This window comes from Nycticebus coucang, chromosome 2, assembly GCF_027406575.1.
Source record: "Nycticebus coucang isolate mNycCou1 chromosome 2, mNycCou1.pri, whole genome shotgun sequence".
Taxonomy (NCBI): domain Eukaryota; kingdom Metazoa; phylum Chordata; class Mammalia; order Primates; family Lorisidae; genus Nycticebus; species Nycticebus coucang.
This window is the reverse complement of record NC_069781.1, coordinates 34,734,524-34,759,001: the sequence shown is the minus strand read 5'-3', so window position 1 is coordinate 34,759,001 and position 24,478 is coordinate 34,734,524. Positions and strand designations below refer to the sequence as shown.

Here is a 24,478-nt window from a genome sequence, read left to right as displayed (position 1 = left end):
AATACTTTCCAAAGTTTCTTCTTAGACATGATTTCATTTTCAATATTAAAATAATATATAAAATATTATATCCTGTTTTGTTTTAAAGAGCTTCTTGTAAAAACATTATCTAATGTTATTAGAAGAAATATGTTATAGGAAAGGTTCAAGATGTCAAACAAGACATAGAGAGGAGTCAGAATATAAGCAGTTTCTCACATTTTGAGCAGAATTTCTGGGAGACAATACTAGAATTCACCAAGGAAGTACCAAAAGCTGGTAAGGGGAAGGTTTGGGACAACTTGTCTAGCTAAGGGCTGGGTAATAGCTTGGAGAAGCTCCTGGATGTGGTGAAAAAGTGACAGGGAAGCTCCCAGGGCCCCATTAGCTAAAATGAGAATCTTGGCTGTAAGAGAACCCCCTGACCCACACAGGTTTCAGGCCTAACCTTGTAAGATTCTTGGAGGTTGCACAGAGACATTGTTTGAGACAGTAATCTCAGGCAGCATCCCACGTCCATCTGAGAGGAAAGGCAGGGCTGGCAGGTCTCTCTCCAAGCTGCTTATCTCTTTTAGGAGGAGTTGATCCTCCCTGGAGGCAAGTCACTGGCATAACCATACCTTGCTGCCTGGAGCATTTCTTCCTCAGGCCACCACCAATCTGATAACCCTAAACACAGAAAATTGAGCTGCCACTATGTGTGCAGCAGTGTCAGTGTGGGAGGTGAGAATCTGGGTGCCTTTGTGCAGTTGAATAATAACCACTGTAACTACCAACAGAGGGCGGTATGAGCAGCATGCACATTCCACAGCTGTCTGCCTCCACGGTCCAGAGGGCCCCTACCCTGTATTAGACTCACAGGGCATCTGCCCTTCTCATGCCTGTGCATTCTTCCAGAGCAGGAGATTACTCCACACCCTCATCATCACAGCCAGCACTGAGCTCAGGGAAGCTTGAAGACGAGTTTGCAAGCTGTCTTGGTCCAGTCCTCCCAGGACTCAAATACACCATTTAGTGAGTAGGCTGGGAACTAGGGATTACCTAACCTAGTCCACCACTGCTGTCACCTAAATGCTGTCTCGGGAGTCTGAGGTCCAACACAATAGAGGGTAATTAATTAGCTGAGGTTAAAGACAGTATTCCTCTGCCTCTCCCTCTCCATGGTAACTAGCAGAGTTTCTATAGTGGATTACAGGTGAATTATACAGATATCTATTTAGACCTCAGGGAAGAGGTTCTAGATGAGAAGGAACCAACTTAACAACTTCCAAAATATGACAGAACATATACCTTTTCCATTTGTAGTTAGTGTGATTCTTTGACACCCCAATATGTGACAGAATGGTTTCATATTGACCACCGAACATGGCACCTCAGAGAACTAGGAAAGCAAGAAAAAAACCAAACCCAAACTAGCACAAGACAAGAAGTAATAAAGCTTAAAACAGAACTAAACGAAACAGAAATCATACAAACACTACAAAGAATCAATGAAACAAAAAGATGATTCTTGGAAAATATGAAGAAAATTAACTGTGAAATAGCTACACTGACTAAGGAAAGATGGGAGAGGGTTCAAATGCACTCAATCAGAAGTGAGAAAGGATACATTATGACTGGTCCCACAGAAAAGGTAAAGTTCATCTGAGCCGAGTATGAACACCTCTATGCACACAACCTAAAACATCTAGAGACAAGTGATAAATTTTTGGAAATATATAACCTCCCAAGCTTGAATCATGAAGAAATAGAAATATATGACAGATCAGTTATGAGCAGTGAAATTGAAACAGTAATAAAAAAATCTGTGAAAAAAACCCAGACCTAGATAAATCCATTCCAAATTCTACCAAACCAGCAGAAAAGAATTACTACCTATACTACTGAAGTCATTACATGATACTGAGAAGGAAGTCTCCTTGATGCATTTGATAAAGCCAGTATCACCTTGATACCAAAGCTAAAAAAGAAAAAAACAACAACAAAGAGAAAATCGTAGAACAACATCCCTGCTGAAAATAGATGCAAAAATATCTCAACACAAATCCTCAACAAAATATTAGTAAACTGAGCGGGAAAGCGAGAGGGAGACGGACGTTGAGAGAATAAGGAGGGAGGAGAAAAAATGGCGTCCACAGATTACAGTACCTACAGCCAAGCTACAGCCCAGCAGGGCTACAGTGCTTATGCCGCCCAGCCCACTCAGGGATATGCACAGACCACCCAGGCATATGGGCAGCAAAGCTATGGAACCTATGGACAGCCCACTGATGTCAGCTATACCCAAGCTCAGACCACTGCAACTTACGGGCAGACTGCCTATGTGACTTCTTATGGACAGCCTCTCACTGGTTATCCAACTCCAACTGCCCCCCAAGTGTACAGCCAGGGTGTATGGCACTGGTGCTTATGATACCACCACTGCTACAGTCACCACCACCCAGGCCTCCTATGCAGCTCAGTCTGCTTATGGCACTCAACCTGCTTACCCAGCCTATGGGCAGCAGCCAGCAGCTACTGCACCTACAAGACCCCAGGATGGTAACAAGCCTGCTGAGACTAGTCAACCTCAATCTAGCACAGGGGGTTACAACCAGCCTAACCTAGGATACGGGCAGAGTAACTACAGTTATCCCCAGGTACCTGGGAGTTACCCCATGCAGCCAGTCACCGCACCTCCAATCTACCCTCCTACCAGCTATTCTTCTACACAGTGGACTAGTCATGATCAGAGCAGTTACTCTCAGCAGAACACCTATGGGCAGCCGAGCAGCTATAGACAGCAGAGTAGCTATGGTCAAATTAGCAGCTATGGGCAGCAGCCTCCCACTAGTTACCCCCCCCCACCGCCCCCCAAACTGGATCCTACAGCCAGTCAGGCTCCAAGTCAATAGCCAACAGAGCAGCAGCTACCAGCATCAGAGTTCATTCCGACAGGACCACCCCAGTAGCATGGGTGTTTATGAGCAGGAGTCTGGAGGATTTGCCGGACCAGGAGAGAACTGGAGCATGAGTGGCCCTGATAACCGGGGCAGGGGAAGAGGGGGATTTGATGGAGGCATGAGCAAAGGTGGGAGGGGAGGAGGACATGGTGGAATGGACACTGGAGAGCAAGGTGGCTTCAATAAGCCTGATGGACCCATGGATGAAGGACCAGATCTTGATCTAGGCCCACCTGTAGATACGGATGAAGACTCTGACAACAGTGCAATTTATGTGCAAGGATTAAATGACAATGTGACCCTAGATTATCTGGCAGACTTCTTTAAGCAGTGTAGGGTTGTTAAGATGAACAAGAGAACTGGACAACCCATGATCCACATCTACCTGGACAGGGAAACAGAAAAGCCCAAAGGTGATGCCACAGTCTCCTATGAAGACCCACGAACTGCAAAGGCTGCCGTGGAGTGGTTTGATGGTAAAGATTTTCAGAGGAGCAAACAAAGTCTCTCTTGCTCGGAAGAAGCCTCCAATGAACAGCATGCGGGGTGGTATGCCACCCCTTGAGGGCAGAGTGGTGCCACCACCACTCCATGGAGGTCCTGGAGGCCCAGGAGGTCCTGGGGGACCCATGGGTCATATGGGAGGCCGTAGAGGAGATAGAGGATGTTTCCCTTCCAGGGGCCCCCGGGGCTCCAGAGGGAACCCCTCAGGAGGAGGAAACGTCCAGCACCAAGCTGGAGACTAGCAGTGTCCCAATCCAGGTTGTGGAAACCAGAACTTCGCCTGGAGAACAGAATGCAACCACTGTAAGGTACCCAAAGCCTAAAGGTTTCTTCCCACCACCCTTCCCGCCCCCAGGTGGTGATCGTGGCAGAGGTGGCCCTGGTGGCATGTGGCAAGGAAGAGGTGGTCTCATGGACCGTGGTGGCCCTGGTGGAATGTTCAGAGGTGGTCGTGATGGAGACAGAGGTGGCTTCCGTGGTGGCTGGGGTATGGACCGAGGTGGTTTTGGTGGAGGAAGACGAGGTGGCCCTGGAGGCCCTCCTGGACCTTTGATGGAACACATGGGAGGAAGAAGGGGCCAACGTGGAGGACTTAGAAAAATGAATAAAGGCGAGCACCGTCAGGAGCGCAGAGACGAGCCCTACTAGATGCAGAAATCCCACAGAGCTGCATTGACTACCAGATTTATTTTTTAAACCAGAAAATGTTTAAATTTATAATTCCATATTTATAATGTTGGCCACAGCATTATGACTATTCCTTATCTGTACTTTAGCATTTTTCACCATTTGTGAAGACACATTAAAACAAGTTAAATGGTAGCGTGCTGAGTTTTTTTTTTTTCTTTTAAAGATGGTTGTTTAACTAAAACTTAACAGTGGGAACCTCTTGTGAGAATGCTCAGTATCATTGTGGAGAACCAAGAGGGCCTCTAACTGTAACAATGTTCATGGTCGTGATTTTTTTTTTTTTAAATAAAATTCCAAATGTTTATAAAATATATATTTTTATATATATATATACACATATATATTAGTAAACTGAATTCAATAGCTCATCAAAAAAAAAAAAAATCACCCTGGTCAAGTGAGTTTCTTCCCTGGGATTTAAGGATAGTTAAATATATGCAAATTAATAAATGTGATTCATTACAATAACAAAATTAAAAATTAAAGTCATTTAATTATTGAACCCAGAATGGTGGCTCAGTTCTGTAATCCTGATAATTTGGGAGGCTGAGGCCAATGCACTCAACCTGAAGCAACAAGGTGACAGTCATCCCTTAAAACCAAGCAAACAATCACATGATCATCTCAACAGATGCAGAAACAGCATCCAGCATGGCTTCATGATAAAAACACTGAAAAAACTAGTCATATAAGAAATATAACTTAAAATAAAAACCCACAAGCAACATCAGACTGAATGAAGTAAAGTTGAGAGCATTCTTCCTAAGAACTGAACCAAGGCAAGTTAAGGACGCCCAGCTTCATCACTTCTGTTAAATAGGTAGCTGACACCCTAGCCAAAAAGGCAAAAGAAAGAAATAAAGGGCATCCAAATTGGAAAAGAGGAGGTCAAATTATACCTGTGTGACAATAATATGATCCTACACATAGAAAACCCTAAAGACTCCTCCCAAAGACTTCTAGAATTTATGTCCAAATTCAGTAAATTTCAAGTACAAAATCAACATATACAAACATAAATTTCAATATAATATTGAAAATTTTACAGTGGTATTTCTGGGCACTAATAACAAACAAGTTTAAAATCAAGTCAAGAACGCAATCTCATTTATATTACCTTCAAGGACGCCAGAAGGATGACTACAAAACTCGGATGAAAGACAGTGTAGATGACACAAACAAGTGGGAAAATATCCTGTGGTCCTGAACTGGAAGAATCAATATTGCCAATATGTCCACACTGCCTAAAATCTTCTACACATTCCATGTGATTCCTTTGAAGAGACCAATGGCATTTTTTCACAGAATTGGATAAAAATAAACCTAAAATTCATATCAAACCAAAAAAAAGCACAAATATCCAAAGAAATTCTAACCTAAAAGAACAAATCTGTATGTATTATACTAAATGACTTCAAATTAAACCTCTAGGTATTAGTAATCAAAACGTATGGTATTGTTACAAAATTACATAATTTTATTAATTGAAAAGCATAGAGAACCCCAAAATAAAGCCAAATGCCTACAACCAAGTGATATTTTACAAGCAGAGAAAATACAGTGGAGAAAGAACCCACTATTTTATAAATAGTCCTGGGAAAATTAAATAGTTTCATGAAGAAGAATAAAATGGAATTCATATCTCACACAACATATAAAAATGACGTCAAGATCAATTAAAGACTTAAATATAAGATCTGAAACCATAAAAATTCTAGGAGGAAACCCAGGAAAAACTATCCTAGCATTGGGCAGGGGAAAGATTATGAATGTATATTATCATAGTCTGTCTTATTCTCTATTAAAATCTGTATTCTTTATTTAATAGTAATTTTTAATTTGTTGATACACTTTGCCAATACCTTTCCAGAAAGGTGGTACTATTGCCTAATTGTAATGAGCCACCTCATCCTCATTAGCAGTAGTTATGCTAGCTTTATACTTGATAACTGGAAATACCACACAAAAAATTTTAGCATATTTCGTTATAACATTTTAAATTATTATGTTGAAATATATGAAATTGCCAACAGAGACTTATGTTGATCTATAATAGTGAAAATTTTATATGCTTCAAATTATAAATGGATGTTACATATTTTTTAGAATTAAATACTTTTAAGATGTACCTACCTAGATTATATGCATAATAATAAAAAATTAGGTATAAAATTTTCTCTCTCTAATTAATGATTAATAATTTCCATAGATATCTTTTTCAACTTCAAGTTAAATTATATTCATAGGGCACATTTATTTTTGGTAGTAATTAAGAACTTTTGTTTGGCGTGATTTTTCTCAATTCTTACAAAATGTAATGCATGAAATGGTTTGTGTCAATTATAGCATAGTTACAAGGAAAAGATTATTAATAATCTCAATTATTGGAAGACTTATTTTTATGCTTTGAGTATTTTATAAATTTCCACCTAAAAATTACACTTTAATTTTTATATTAACTAAAGGAAATCTTAGAAGTTGAGAAGGGACAAATAGGTACTGTATGATGGCTTTGTAAAATGTCAACTTAACCAGGCTGAAGTATATTTCCTAAAATTCCCTTTCTTCTATGCTTCTGTTAAGAGTGATTTTTATGGAAGGCAGAAGTGAAGCAGTGATCATTCTGTAACTCATGCACATTGTCATTCACCTGGTGGCTCACCTTTTTGGCAAGAACCTGTCATAGAGCCTTCCTCTGAATCATCCTTTTCTCCCTCTGGGGTCAGATGTCTGTGTTTAGCACATGGGATTTTATAGGCTACCCATAGCATCAGGGTAGAGGCAACAAGAAAAGACACAGTTTCTGTTTATATTCCCGGGCTCTCACTTATTCTTGTAGGTGCCAGATTATTCAAGTTCTGCTATTCTGATTGAATCCTAACTGATTCAAAATGATTGAAGATGGAATGCTGATAACTATGCCACAGGGGTGCCTAGCAGTTGGCCATCAGCTCAAGGTTGAGCCAGTATTTTCACATAGTGTTTTATAAGATGAAATGTTCTGTCTCTTTGCACTACCAAATTCTGACTGGTAAAAGTGCTTTTAGAAATTATGAGGTATTATTGGGTGGCGCCTGTGGCTCAGTGAGTAGGGTGCCGGCCCCATATACCGAGGGTGGCGGGTTCAAACCCAGCCCCGGCCAAACTGCAACCAAAAAATAGCCGGGCGTTGTGGCGGGCGCCTGTAGTCCCAGCTGCTCGGGAAGCTGAGGCAAGAGAATCGCGTAAGCCCAAGACTTAGAGGTTGCTGTGAGCCGTGTGACACCACGGCACTCTACCAAGGGCAGTACAGTGAGACTCTGTCTCTACAAAAAAATAAAAAAAAAAAAAAAAAAGAAATTATGAGGTATTATACAGGTTAAGGTTTTTATTGTGGTAATCACTGTCAACATTATTAATATTAAGCTATACCTGATGAATTGGTCCAGCATGCTTCCAGATGTGAAGTTTGAGGTACACTCATATTAATATTAGACACTAAACATTGGCAGGAAATGACACATATTTTTATCAGGCTTTAAAAAATGCTCTCCAACGTATTAGCTAAGTTCTCTTTAATTACTGAGGAAAGAAACAGCTGACAAAGTCAAGAAGGCAAATAATCCTTTAACTGAACACCATTGGTTAAACACAGAATCCCCAATGTATTTTGTTCCCTTTGCTCTTGACATCTGTTATATAGCTATCAGCTACCAGTTATTGCTCTCATTTCTGCTATAACTTATCACAATGAATGTGTGTGTGTGTGTGGTCTTTTGGATTAAATTAATTGGTGTGCCAGAGAGTTTACTGTTTAAATATACCCTGTCTTCTTCCACTCTGTACTCACCATCTTTGCTGTTGCTAAAATAAAAATTATACAATGCAATTTAACTAAATACATAAGTGAATTATAAATATTTCAAATATGCACAATGTTGGGATATCCTCTAGATTCCCTACAGTACCCACACATGCTCCTCTCTCACAGAGACTGAAACAGATAACTCAAATGGCCTACTGTCTTAAAGATAGACCTACAGCATCACAGTTACCAAGAGCTGGATGCACTCTTAACTCTTTTCTGACATCGCGTCCATTAATTAAAAACAATTAAAAAAGAGAAATAGAAGCTATTATTTTTTGGAGTTCTTACCATATGTCAAAAACTTTATATGTTCCCATGGTAGACAAAATAATGCCTTTACTCAAATGTCAACTCCTTGTTCCTAGAACATGTAAATGTATGTTACATTATATGGCAAAGGGACTTTGCAGATGTGGCTAAGATTGCAGACCTTAAGATAGGGAAGTATTTCTAGATTACACAGGAGGACCCTTACATGAATTACATGAATCCTTAAAGATGGAGAACATTACCTGGATATTTTCAAAGAGAGAGATGATTTTTAGAAAGGGGTCAGAGAAACATCAGCATGAGAATGACTCAACCTGCCATTAGTGGTTTTGATGGAAGTGAAAGGAAGTCACATACCAAGGGATACAAGCAGCCTTAATGAGCTTTAAGAAGGGAAAAAATTGATACTTAGTAGCATTTATACATACTAATAATAGTCAAGCTGAGAGTCAAATTAAGAATTCAATGTCTGGGTGGCGCTTGTGTCTCAGTGAGTAGGGCACTGGCCCCATATGCCGAGGGTGGTGGGTTCGAACCCAGCCCCGGCCAAACTGCAACAGAGAAGTGGCCGGGCATTGTGGTGGGCACCTGTGGTCCCAGCTGCTCGGGAGGCTGAGGCAGGAGAATCATGGAAGACCAAAAGCTGGAGGTTGCTGTGAGTCCTGTGACGTCATGGCACTCTACCGAGGGCGGTAAAGTAAGACTCTGTCTCTACAAAAAAAAAAAAAAAAAAAGAATTCAATGTCATTTTCAATGGAAAATAAAATACATAGGAATATAGTCAATAAAGGAGGAGAAAGAGCTCTACAATAACGACTACAAAATGCTTAACAAAGAAATGACAGATGTTCTAAACAACTAGAGAAACATCCATGCTCATAGATTGGAAGAATCAACATTGTTAATGTGTCTATACTGCTCAAAGTAATTTACAAATTCAATCCAACATCCATCAAGATGCTAACAACATGTTTACAGACCTAGAAACTAACAATCCTAAACCTCACATGAAACCAAAAGAAAGCCAGAATAGCTTAAGCAATTACCTGGTGGTATCATATTACTCAACTTTAAATTATACTACAAGGCTGTAGTAATCAAAACAGCATGGTACTAGTGTGAGGGTAGACACATAGACCAATGAAACAGAACAGAAAATGTAGAAATAAAGCCATATAGCTACAACAAACTGCTTTTTTCACAAAGTAAAGAAAGATATACACTGGGGAAAGGAACCCGTATTCAATAAATAGTGGTAGGAGAATTGAATAGTCACATACTGAAGAATGACACTGAATCTCTATCTCGCATAAAGTACAAAACGAATACAAAAATTAACTCAAGAAATATTGAAGACTGAAAGGTAAGACCTGAAATGATAAAGATTATAGAAGGAAAACTAAAACAAACTATTCTAAATATTGGCCTAGAAAAAGAATTTATGACTTAGACTCCAAAAGAAAATACAGTAACAACAAAAAAAACTTTCCGCACAGCAAAGGAATCAATAGAGTAAATAGACAACCTACAGAATGGGAGAAAATATTTACTAACTATACATTCACAGAAGACAAAAATTCAGAATCTACAAAGAACTCAAACACATCAGGAAACAAACTAAACAAAACCAACAATTTAACTCCATCAAGAAGGAGAAAAAAAAGACATGAACCTTTTTTCTTTAAAGAAGGTAGAAAAATGGACAGAATAGATAAAAATATGTTCTACATCATTGATTAGGAAAATTACAACTACAGAGAGACATCGCCTTACTCCTCTCAGAATTGCCATTATTGAAAAGTCAAAAAATAATGAATGTTGGCACAGTTGTAGTACAAACGGAATGTTTATATGCTTGTAGTCAAATATAAACTAGCACAACCTCTATAGAAACAGTATGTAGATTCCTAAAAGAATTAAAAGTAGACCTAAAATTTAATCCAGCAATGTCACAACTAGGCATCTATTCAAATGAAAAGAAGTCGTTTTACAAAAAGACACCTGTACTCAAATGTTTATTGCAGCGTGAATCACAGCTGAAAAGATATGGAGTCCATTTAAGTGTCCATTACCTGAAGAGTGGATAAAGAAAATCTGATATATCTGAGTCAGGACAACCAAGTTTACAAACTCATCCTAGAATAAGTGCTACATATGTCATTGCTGAATATCATTATAATCACCAGATGGCAAACAGGAGAATCTCAACAGTGACCAAGGTGATATTCAGTAATGAGGTATGTGGCACTTTTTTGAGGATGAGTTCTTGAACTTAACTGTCAGATCTCTTTACAATGTCAGCTCTGACAGCTATTCTAGAAAAAGGGTTTCAAATGGCTTTGAAGGTTGAACTGGGCACTGATATCACTGCTTAGCTCTCTGGAAGGTGAACATAGTGACATGTAACACTTTTTCCATGATGAGTTAGTGAACTTAATTGTCTAACCTCATATATATGTGTAAATATGTACAGATAAATAGATACCTCATCTACATTTGTATACACATAGACACATACACACAGAGAGCTGATGCCAAAAAATGTATACACATCTTAAGAAAGGAAAAAATTATGTTAAAACTGCAATTCTCAGGCGGCGCCTGTGGCTCAGTGGGTATTCACCGGCCCTATATATTGAGGGTGGCAGGTTCAAACCCAGCCCCAGTCAAACTGCAACAAAAAAATAGCCAGGCATTGTGGCGGGCGCCTGTAGTCCCAGCTACTTGGGAGTCTGAGGTAAGAGAATCGCCTAAGCCCAAGAGTTGGAAATAAACAGCAATCTCAGTATATACCACTGAGAAAAGATGAATACAAGCCACATTGATTACTTCTTATAATTACAGAAGTCAAATGTGACTTGACCATGACAAATTGAATACAGTTTTTGTCTTTCTTAAAATGTGTATACATATTTTGGCACCCTCTGTGGGTGTGTATGTGTGTGTGTGCATGTATAAATACACACACTCATATACACAGATATACATGCAGCATGGAGTACTTTGCAACCATAAAAAGGAATGAAACAATGTTATTTGCATCAACTTGGATGGAATTGTTGACCTTTATCCTAAGTGACACATCTCAGGAATAGAACAAGAAGGGCCATATGATGTACTCGCTTGTATTTCGTAAATGGGAGTTACATGTAAATGAGAGGTATACGTCGTCATAAAGTTATGTCATGGACATTGGAAACCAAGCATAGGTGAGGGACAAAAATTTACCTCAATGTACACTATTCTGGTAACAACTATACTAAAATCCCTGACTTCAGCCTTATACATTTCATCCATGTAACAAAATCCCTTGTATCCCAATGTCTATCAAAACTAAAAAGAAGCTTTTCGCCTGAACCATGCAAAAAGGATCCCATCAAAATTTTATTTTACTGCCAGTAGGGGTTCACTTTAGCTCAGTGTGAGCTACGTGGGAGCCCTGACCTACAGAACTAGCAAGGGAAAATTAGCACAATGGCTTATGCTATTTATTTCTCAAAAACGGAATCAGGTACCACTAGTGTTTTTATTTTACAAAAAAGAAAATAATCTCATAATGCTTAAGACAACTAAAGTCAGTTGACTAGTGAGAGAGGAAGCTTGAGTTTAACTCCACATTTCTCCCTGAAAAAGACAATTTATAAGAATTATTGCAAAGATAATATCCAAAAAAAAAAAATTCTAGGAGGAGACGGAATAGTTAGTAAACTGGCAGAGATTTATAATTATGTGAGATAATATCTGAGAAATTTCCAGAATTAAGGAAATACATAAGCCCTCAAATTGAAGGAATATAGCAATCTTTAATTAGAATAAAGAAAAAACAAATTCATTGAGACACAGGATCACAAAACTATTTAAAAATAGGTGTCATAAATGAAGGAATAATGAGTAGATAGGTAATAGACTTCTCATCAGCAACAAAAGCAAGACAGTATTAAACTTAATTGTCCAAAGGACTAAAGAGAAAAACTCAAACCAAGCTCAAACAAAACAAAAATATTCCCAAGGGCTATGAACTGAGAATATTAAGAACAAGATGCAGCTATAGTAAGAACAAAATAAAGATAATTAACGACAGTTAAAGACAGGGAAAATAAAGAGTGGGGAATTTTGTGCTTGCAAATAAAGTGCTATTAAGATAAAGGACAAAGGACCTGGGATGTAGAAAGAGAATGTTAATAGTTAAAGCGCTTGGGATTTAGGTACTCTACTGAAAGAGACTAGAGCTCATCATTATCATTTACATATTATATAATTTGTTTTATAAACTAATAAATGTCTAAGTATTAGAAATATCCCATAAAACTTGCAGCTTAGGGAAATAAATTTAAAAGGCTCAGAGAAAAGGAGAATTAAATAGCAATAGTGCATCAATTCAGTCAAGAAATAAGAATACAAACAAAAAAGTTAAAAGAAATTTGTCAAATAAATTCAATTTAGTAGACTAAAAATTGTGGCAAAATCCTATTATAAGGTTAACTTGACTCCCTGCAGACAAGCAGATAAAAATAATATGTAAAACAAAAATTATATATGAATTAAAAATTACTTTACAACTAAGTTGGGATTAAAAGAAATAATACATCATATCTAGGCTCAGAAAAGCAAGATGAAACTCAAACTAGAGCAGTAAACACATGATATTCTATTGTGGCAGTGGCTACCTGTGAGGTATCAGAAAGTGGACAATTGTAGTTCTTGCTAATCCGGATTACAATATCACAGGGAAAGTAAAATGCAGTGTCAGTCCCTACAAGGCTATATACTAAGGGAAAAGCATAAATTAAAAACAAACAAACAAATACAAAACTCTTTGGCAAAGGAAGATGAGGAAACTTGTCTCATTTGTATTGTTTTAAGGGGAACAAATTGCCTGCAAAGGAAAACCTGGATGTACAACATATATTGGTTTATGATTCAAATGTATTCTTTTCACAGACCCCTGAAAAGGTTAATGAAGTATACAGGAAACCACCACCACATTGGCTATTTAAACCCCTGCAGTTAAAATAAAACTAGTGATGAGCATATAGTCCAAAAGTATTAAGCATGAGAAGAAAGGAGGCATCATTATATTCAGTTATTTCTGTACTTTTTCTTCCTGGACTAATAGAATCTACAATTTTTTGATTTCACAATGATAGGCATTCACTAGAAAGACTTCAAATTCCAGGCTCCTTCTACTCAGGCAGAACCATCGTCTAGTTCTGCCAACTGATTTTAGACTATGTCACTTCTGGCTTGAGGTGGAAAAAAAGCCCTTGTTTAATTTTCTAGTCTCTCTTCCCCACAGATCAAATCAAATGTAAGAGATTGCTACCCACAGCTACCCTAGGAAGTAGCCTGTAACCCAGATAGAATGTCTTAAGTAAGAAACATTGAAAAACATTATTTAAGGTCATAACAGGTAAAAATTCTCCAGGCTTGAAGGATTCAGACTCCTCAAATGTTTCAAGCAGAGGAAATAGGAATACACAACTTGACATATAATGAAAGCATAATCAACCAAAATAAGTTTTATTTTTTACCAACAAATAGGAAAAAAATTACAGAATAATTAATCTAATAAAAATGTCTAAAAGGCCTAATAAGACATAAGATAATGAAATGATATGTTCAAAATGTATAAAGCATAATTGGGACCTTATTTCCCAGGAAAATATCATGTATATACATATAAATGAAATACATTTTGCCTATTTAAAGATTTTTAGAATTTGCATTGATATAAATTATATAATTTATATAATTATAAATATATATATCAATTTGCATTGATATAAATTATATAATATATGTCAATATGTTATATAAATTATATAATATATATCAATGTAAATTCTAAAAATCTTTAAATAGGCAAAATATATTTCTTTCACAGACTTTCACTAAAATGATAAGATGTATTTCAATACAAAGGCAAATAAATACAAAACTAAACATATGTGAAAAATAATGAACAAAGAATTGTTACATATGGTGATAAATTCAAACTAGGTCAAATCTGTAAAAATAACAATAAAATTTCCTCTAAATAAGATATAAAATAAAAGTAAGTTAAAAATACAAACTATATTAAAGTATTAGCCAGTTAGGTGTGATCAGAGTAAAACTATAATAAGACTTATATTATTCAATGATGAATATAATTATACATTTATACTTACATTGATAAGTATGTGTGTTACAATGCTTGAAGAACTCACCAAACATACACATATAAGTATGTATACAGATGGTCCCCAACTTATTACTGTTTAACTTACGATTTTTTGATTTCACAATGATAGGCATTCACTAGAAAGACTTCAAATTCCAAATATTGATCTTTTCCTGGGCTATTGACAGGTAGTACAATACTCTGCTGTGATGCCGGGCAGTAGCAGCTAGCCACAGCTTTGAATAGCCACACAATCACGAAATCAAACAACTAATACTGTACGATGTACCATATTCAATAAATGCATGAGATATTCAATATTTTATTATTAAATAAGCTTCTTGTTATTGCCCAACCATCTGAGCACATTTAAGGTACACTGGCTTAGGCTATGATGTTTAAGAAATTAGGTGTCTTAAATGCATTTTTAACATGAAAATTTCATTTACAATTGGTTAATCAGAGCATAAATCCACCATAAGTCAAGGAGCATCTGTGTATAGTTACATTAAATATATCACTTCCCAACTAATTAATGTTTATATAAAAAGTGAATAGAAGTATAAAGTAATCATAATATAAGTGAAGGAAAATATTTTAAAATTTGGAACGGGAACATATATACTAGTGATTCATTTTTATCTCTCCTTTGGTCCTTAAATCCCAAAATTATGCCTAGATAATAGGTCAGAAGAACATCCATATTTTCCAAACTCCATTGTAACTGGTTAAAGTTAGGTGAGTGACCAAAAATATGAACACCTTTCATTCACAGGGCATAAATTCCCCTTCCCCTTTCTCTCCTCTCTCTGGCTGGAATGCAAACATAGAGAAGGTAAGCATTTGACCACGTAAATAGAGTATGCCTTAAAAATGGTGGCCAGAGGAGAAAACTAAATGACTGTCCAACACCAAGGAGTTTCTGTTCCAACTCTGATTGGCTTATACCTGGATGACTATAGTAAAAGCAAACTATTTGGTTAAAACACTGCCATTTGTGGGGTTTTTTGTTTTTTTGTTTGTTTGCTTTTGCCCGGGGGTGGTTTTGAAACCACCACCTCCAGCATACTGGCTGGTGCCCTACTCCTTTGAGCCACAGACACCACCCAGCCATTTATGGTTTTTTACAACCATACTCTAACCAGCATACAGATCAGTACAGAGTGCAACTTAACATAATAAAAGTAAGTCAGTATGCATCAGAAATCACCTCAAATGTTAACAGAATGAAATTACTTGGTAAAAACTCACGGAATTTTTTGCAAACTCTTTTTTATGTGCTGTTTTAAGGAAATGTAAGAAAAAATCTAAATGAAATTTTAACAGATACCTTAGTAATAGTCTGATATAAATCCTCATGTCTAACCAAAATGAGATAAAACCAGAAATCAGTATCAAAAATATAATATGCAGGCATTTGAACTTAAAATATTTATAAGTAATTACTGGTTACAAAAATCTTAATGCAAAATGCAATATATTGAGAACAGGTTGGTAATGAAAATAAATTACATCAAGTGTACGCGATCACTTCTTAAAGAAGAAGTTAGAGCCAAATATATAGCTTTATATATTATAAATAACTAAATATTATAGTTTCATATTATAAGGGAAAAAGAGTATGAGTTAATTATTCACCTGAAGTATATAAAATAAAATCAGGACAAGGAATTTAAAAGCATGGAAACCACTTTATTATTAAGAATACACATACATATTCTTATAACTAAACATACACAGGTTTATTTGTAGAATAAAAATAAGTATATAAAATAATATACAAATCCAAATATGTAGTTCTCTTAAAAAGTTATAAAGAGAGAAAATGAGATCAAAGGGAGAAAAGGTAAATATAGATAACATGAAGAATGAGAGAAAGCATGCTTGTAGGTAGGTTAGATTTAGAAATTCACAAGAAAATTCTCTAAACAAATGAATACCTCTACATTTTTCAATGTTAAAATTATAGGTAAAATGTAAAAATTCCTGGAAAAATAATTTATCAAACATAGGTAACCCTAATAGGTCAATTAACCTCAGGAATTTGAATATGTAGTCCAAAATCACTTCACTGTCTTTCCATACCTAATAGAATAAACACTGTACAATTTATATATGAAATGTACAAAACTTTGATATTTAAAAAAAGATTCAAAATTACAAAAGAGAGAATTATTGCCACAATAGTTGTCAATTCCATATAAATGTTTAGTATTTACTATAATATATCTATATCTATTTACCTATTTATCTTTCTCTCTACGTAGATGTAGAAAGAGAAAGATGCAGAAAGAGAGAAAGCAGTTATTTTGTATGTGTGTGAAGAAGGAATAAGTAATTCTAAAGGCCATTTTTTTCTCATGGATACAGTTTTTTCTTACCTGTTTTTGTTTATAGTCTGTATTTTTGGACAAATTTGCAATGCAGAAAGAACCAGTGATATTCTGCTCCAAAATCTACCTGTGTGTTAGGCCTTCCTTTTCCATTCAGTGTATTTCAGGTCATCAGTTTTCCTGAATATTTAGAGTTCACCTACGTACTGGTGTGTGTTCAAAAGACCTAACAACAAGAGAAAATTTTTATAAAATGATAGATGGATAAAATTACAATTACTTTCCACATATATTCCAGTAATATACAAATCAACTTATGTTTATATAAGTTGTCAACAATAATCAAAATAAACTAGACAAGCTTACTGAATAGCGACAACATTTGAAATTAAACTTGTCATTTAAACCCAATGAAGATAACATTTTACTGGAAAAAATTAAAGTAGATTAAAGTAGAAAGAACCTACAGTAAAATCTTTTTAACTTAGGCCAGGTGCTGTGACTAATGCCTTAATCCTACTACTCTGGGAGGCCGAGGCAGGTGGGTTGCTTGATCTCAGGAGTTTGACACCAGACTTTGCAAGAGTGAGACCCTATCTCTTCTAAAATATAAAAACAAAAACAATAATAAAAAAAAAAAAAACTAGCCAGGTTTTGTGGCAGGTGCCTGTAGTCCCAGCTATTCAGGAGGCTGAGGCAAAATAATTGCTTGAGCCTAGGAGTCTAAGGTTGCTGTGAGCTGTGATGCCAGAGCACTCTAGCCTAGGACAACAGAGTCTCAAAAAAATACAAAAGTTTCCTTAGTGTTAAGCAGGATTGATATATACCATGAAAGAAAGAAGAGCTTAAGTTTTACACAAAAGCAGATGAGAATTGAGACTGCTTACAACTGAATAATACCTTAAATGGATACTAGAGCATCTTAAAAGGTGTTAATTGATTATTCTACAAAAAAAATTGAGAAAGAAAGTAATATGAAGGGGCAGTGCCTGTGGCTTAAGGAGTAGGGCGCTGGCCCCATATACCAGAGGGGGCAGGTTCATACCTGGCCCTGGCCAAAAACTGCAAAAAAAAAAAAAAAAAGTAATATGAAGTTTGTTCAGTGAAGCAGTTATTGGTAACATATAATCTAGGTGTAGGATAGGAGAAAATGTTTGCAAACTATTCATCCATCAAAAAACTAAAATCAAGAATATACAAGAAATTCAAACAATTGTATAGAAAAAAATCCCTTTTAAAGAGGGCGAAAATGGGGTGAGTAAACAATTTTCAAAAGAAGACATACAAATGGATAATAGATACATGAGAAAGTGTCTAACAGCACTAATTAATCATCAGGGAAATGCACATCGAAACCATGAGATTGCATTTCACCTGGTTAGACTGACAGTTACTAAAAAGGAATAAATAAATAAATGCTGATGAGAAAGCAGAGAAAAGGAAACCCTTAATCACTGTTGGTGAAAATTTAAATTAGCACAACTATTTATGGAAAGCAGCATGGAAGATTCTCAATAAACGAATAATAGAACTATGATATGATCTAGCAATCCCACTACTAGGCATTTAGCCAAAGAAATGCGCAGTGTATCAAAGGATACCTGTATCCCTATGTTTATTACAACACTGTTTTGATCAGGGTATGGAGTCAACCAAGTGTCCATCAGAAGATGATATGATACATATATATACATAGTGGAATACTATATAAAAGAATGAAATCCCACCCTTTGCCTCAACATGAATGGAACTGGAGGTCAATATGTTCTGTGAAATATGCCAGACACAGAAAGACACATATCATGTGTTCTCACTCACCAGTGGGAGCCAAGAACGTCAACCTCATGGAGGTAGAATGTTGGTCACCAGAGGATGGGGGCGGCTGGTAGGGGTGAAAAGCTGTGAGTTAAGGGGTACAAACACACAGATAGAACAAATATGGTCTAGTGTTGGATAGCACAGGAAGATGACTATATTCCCTGTATAAAAATGACAAATATTTGAGGTAATGGACATCATAAATATTCTAATTTTATCATAATACATTGTAGACACATATCAAAATATCATATACATCATATATATGTATAATTATTATGTGTCAAACAATAAAAAGTAATAATACATGATCCATGAATGAAAAAAGTGATAATGTAGTCTTTATCAAAAATAAAAGTAAAACTTTTTTTCTAAGAAAGTCACTGGTGATAGCCAGGCATTGTGGCAGGCACCTGTAGTCCCAGCTACTCGAGAGGCAGAAGCAGGAGAATCGCTTGAGCACAGGAGTTGAAGGTTGCTGTGAGCTGTGATGCCACAGCACTCTACCCAGGGCGATAGCTTGAGGCTCTGTCTCAAAATAAATAAATAAATAAATAAAGTCACTGGTGAAATGATAGTCAAAGGATACAAACATTAAATTACATGAATAGATTCTAAGGATTTAATCTACAGTATGGTGAATATAGTTAATCACATTTTATTTTATATTTGAAGTTTGCCAAGCGAGTAGATCTATAGTAATGTCCCCCCAACATATAAATGAATACCATGTGAGGAGATGGTTGTGTTAATTAACTTAATTGTGGTAATTATTTTAGAATATATCCATATAACAAATCATCACATATAATTTAAATCCATAAAATTTTTATTTCTCAGTTACAAGTTAATAACATTGTAGAAAAGAAAGAATAAGGAAAATCAGGCACTGGCTGAGAGACAATATTTGCAAACCAGTTATTTAAAGAAGGAATAGGATTCAGAATATATATAAAAAATTCTGGCCAGGCCTGATGGCTCACACCTGTAATCCTAGCACTCTGGGAGGCCGAGGCAGGTGGAGAGCTTGAGCTCATGAGTTCAAGACCAGCCTGAGCAAAATGCGAGATTCCCCATCTCTACTAAAAATAGAAAAAAACTGAGGAAAGAGGATCATTTGAGTCCAAGAGTTGGAGGTTGCTGTGCACTGTGATGCCACAGCACTCTACTCAAGGTGACAGCTTCAGACTCTGTCTCAAAAAAAAAAAAGAAAAGAAAAAATTATGAATTGTATTGTGGAGAAAGCTGATAGGTTTCACCAAACTCAAGCAAAGTTCATGTCACGCTTGTGATCAACGACATCATTGACTTGCTTGATATTATTCATTCATAGCAGAGGGATAGTCATACCTCTTTGCTGTTTTTTCCCCAAATCAAAAACTTTAATGTAATCATAAAGAAACATAAAATAGACATCAGGTCTCAGCTGAAAGACATTCTACAAAATACTTTCAAAAACATCACAGTCATGAGAGACCAAAAAAAACCAGAGGCAACTAAAATGACAGAACACCTAAATGCAATGAAAGTTTCTGGATGGAACCTTGGATACAAAAAGGAAATAAGCAGAAAGACGTTAAAAATACAAATAATATTTGTGGTTTAATTATTAGTATTTTAGCATTATAGTTCAGTCAATTGTATATTACTAATGTTGACAATATTGTACCTGTTTTCTTAGTTTTCATAATATTATCAATGTCCAGTGTTGACATTGAAAACGAGGTGAAGGATATTCAAAACACCCCTGTCCTGACTTTTCAACTACTTTGTGCATCTGAAATTATTTCTACTAAAGGCCAGAAACCAAACCAAACCAAACCAGAAATCAAAATAAAAATTATTTTCAAGTATTAACACGTGTAAGAAAGAAAAGACTAAAAAGATTGTTGTCAAAACAACGCATAAAGGAACAATAAAGACAGAGTGTAACATAACACGGGGAGGTAGAGATATCACAGAGTTCAGTAAAATATTGCTCCAGGCAAAAATTGCAGGCTCTTATTTATTGCTCAAAGGCAGTTAAACATTTTAGCCTTCAAAACCTGGTCTCAAATTGATTTGACTTTAGAGTAGAATTGATTTTAGTTTAAGAAAATACCACAAGATGGCACTGACATTTGGCTGAGTGAGAGATTAATCATTGACACTATCCTTAGTGTGTATTAGAAATCAGAATAAAGAAGATATTTCTCAAAATTGTGTGGATTCTGAGAATCGCATGTAATGTGTTGTTTTCAGTCACACAACCTTCAATGAGAGTAAAATGCTTCAATCAGGAAAGAGTTAACACTTTAGAATAATAGGGGGCTTTTCAAGTGCTAAAACATTTTGAAGCTATTAACATGATTAGATATATTGCATATGACCTTCAGAACCATTTCTTTCTTAACATGTCATGACATAAAATCTGTACTAAAATACAAATATAAATCTAATAGCATGCTTTTATTTATGATCCACCTTTTTATAAAAATGATTTAAACTTGACATATGCCCTAATGTACCCATTAGTAATACATCAGAAGAATTTGTTATGATTTCATAAGTTTAGGGAAACTTCTTAGATGAAGGGAAGTTGAAATTGAATTATCCATAGAAACATTGCTTAGTAACCAATAAATTAAGCAAAATTAGTCACATAACTAACAACTGTAAACTATTTTGCAAAAACCATTTATCAGATAGAAGATGGCATTTCAGTTCTCCAAATAAAATGAATGCTTCATTTCATATCAGATGGTTTCGATTGCACTGATGATGATATATTAGGGTATAGCAAAGCTGAAATGACCATAGTCAGAACAGCTAAGTGGGAAAACAAAACCCAGTAATGGATTCTTTATTATGCATAGAATCCCTAAGTTCAAGTTTGTAGTTAGCTAATGATTAATTATTCATTAATCAGGAAAAAAAAATCATCTCTTCATCAAAACATTCAAAGATACAGTAAAATATGCCCCAACCCTACTTGGTTGCGTGCAGCTATTGCTATCATTTTTCCTTTTATAAATCTCTGTTCTTTTTTTTTTTTGTAGTGACAGAGTCTCACTTTAACACCCTTGGTAGAATGCCATGATGTCACAGGACTCACAACAACCTCCAGCTCTTGGGCTTCGGCGATCCTCCTGCCTCAGCCTCCGGAGCAGCTGGGACTACAGGCACCCACCACAATGCCCGGCTATTTTTTGGCTGCAGTTCAGCCGGGGCTGGGTTTGAACCCTCCACCCTCGGTATATGGGGCCGGCGCCCTACTCACTGAGCCACAGGCACCACCCTAATTCTCTGTTCTTATCCAAATAACTTCACACTGTTCCCATTCTATTTTGTAATTCTGCTTGCTTTGTTTCCTCAGTGAAGAAAGGTTTTCTTTTCTTTTTTTCTCATATATACCTTTCTATTCTTTAAGGACCAATTCAAATAACACCTGTTCTAAGAAAACTTCCCCAGTGAGAATAAGTTGCTCCCTTGTCTGTGCTCTCTGTTACACTATATTTTCCTAGCTACAGTCACTTATTGATCCTTCATCCAGTTTTTCAACAAATATATATTAAATGCTTACTGTGCATGAGTTCTAAGGACTGGAGGCACCTTAGTGAAAGAAGCAGACATGGTTTATAGATACATATATATATATATATATATAAGAGATGATAGAAGACAACTTAATAGATATCAGCATGGGGCGGCGCCTGTGGCTCAGTGAGTAGGGCGCCGGCCCCATATGCCAAGGGTGGCAGGTTCAAACCCAGCCCCTGCCGAACTGCAACCAAAAAAAAATAGCCTGGCGTTGTGGCGGGCGCCTGTAGTCCCAGCTACTTGGGAGGCTGAGGCAAGAGAATCACTTAAGCCCAGGAGCTGGAGGTTGCTGTGAGCTGTGTGATGCCACGGCACTCTACCGAGGGCCATAAAGTGAGACTCTGTCTCTACAAAAAAAAAAAAAAAAATAGATATCAGCATGATCTAAGGCTACTTAAATTATAGTATATTAATCTTCATATAGATCATGCAGTCATTATACTATTTCCCAAAGGGAGACATTGTTATCATCCTACTATCATCACACAAAACATTAAAGTAAATATTAAGTTTTTTTTCTAAAACAACTATGACATCCATGGAGTTAAAAGACACCTTACTCTAGAGGTCATAAAGCAGAAAATGAGGGCAACTTTAAAAAATTGCATGTAATTATCACTGACAAAAGAGAAAATTCTAAAAGTCTCAAATTGTTTTCCTGGCATGGGGCCCCCACGTCCTATACATGAAATCTTTGCCAGTAAGTAGATTGATGTACAGAATTATCATGATATGTTATGTGCAAAGTGTCCATCTTGATCTCAAATTTTTATGTGATAATTTTAAAGATAAATGAAGTTTAACTTCATTTTAAATGTAATGACATGTAACCTTTTACTTGGTGTGCTTAAAAACTAATATATTGACAACTAAAAAGTGTGCTATCCCCTAAGGAAAGAGGTGGGAGTGGGGTGTTGAGGGATACTTACTGTTGGCTAATTGAAAATGTGCTACGTGAAAATTCTGATGCAAATCTTTCCATGTGTGTCCTCTCTTATAATATAGAAACCATGATAACACCAAAGGATAGAGTGTCTCAGCTCGTGTCCCTATATCCATAAACACAATAAGGCCATGTATGTGACAACACCCCAATAGGTGTTTTGTTTTGTTTTTTTATGTCAACTTCAGTTTTTTAAAGAATAATGCAACAATTCTATTCCTAGAATAGAATGGGAAATTTAACTAGATTCTAAGTCCAAGATATTTCTGGTGTGAATTTATTTATCAAAAAAGAATTGTAACTTAAGTGATGTTTTTTAGCAAGATGTTCTTCACATTATGAGCATACTGTGTGACCCTACCTAAAATTGGAAAGGATAGGTGTCAATAGTGTTCCAATTTACTTGTAGGGTCACAGGTTATTCACAATTCCAGAGAAAATAGAAATCTTTTATCTAAAGATCCAATAGTGTGTAATTGTCTCTTTTGACAGGAGACCTTGACCATTATATAACTCTAGCCTTTTAAGAAAAGTAAAGATCAAAATAGCTTTGCTTGTCTTTCCACCAGAGATGATCTTTTTTTTTTAAAAAAAGAGAAACTTCATGCTTTATTATAAAAGAAGAAAGGAGAAATCAAAACTTAGAAAGTTCATTTCATTCTATCATTTATGACAAAAACAACATTCTACTAATGCAGACATAAAAATTTGCTGCTCAAAGTTTTGAGGCATTAGTCAACATTCTCAAAAAAAATAAGATAAAATATTCATGATGGTATAGTGAGTTGGGGCAGAAAAGTAATCTTTAATATATGAGAACAACCAATGCTTTTAAATTAATATTAATTGCTTTAAAACTCTCATCTCGTATGCATAGTTGCATTGTAATTATAGATGCCATCTATTTCTTTTAGAAGTGAAAATTTGATATAGTGAAAATAGTAATGTGTTTGACAGAAACGGAGAGAATAGATTTGTATCAGAATCCTCTAAAATTGTCTTTTTAGGCAAATTGCCTAACTTCTCTGAGCTTGAATTTCTTTCTGTGTAAAATAATGGTAAATAATCCCTATCAAAAGAGACATTATCCTAAAACTGGGCCATAGTAAGAGCTCTTAGACTTGTGTCAAGGCTTAAATAAAATTACTTTTAAACCTTTATAAAATCTTGGACACACAGGACTTACTATTTTCTCAAAATATGGTCTGTGGACTTTAGGGAGTACCTAGGACTGGGTGTTCATAGGGTTAGAACTATTTTCATAATAATGCCAGGTATACTTTGCTATTTCTACTCTTTATCTCTGATGTGTGTACAATAGAAGTTTCCAGAGGTTATATGGCATGTCATATCATGCCAATGGTATGTGTATTTATATATTCTTGTATTTTAAATTGTTCTCAGTTTTAA

At 36.0% G+C, this 24,478-nt stretch overlaps 1 pseudogene; it reads left to right on the top strand.

Moving 5' to 3' along the window:
* The first annotated feature begins 2,065 nt into the window (after positions 1 to 2,065).
* On the top strand, positions 2,066 to 4,080 carry LOC128568804 (RNA-binding protein EWS-like; annotated as a pseudogene).
* Positions 4,081 to 24,478: the final 20,398 nt, after the last annotated feature.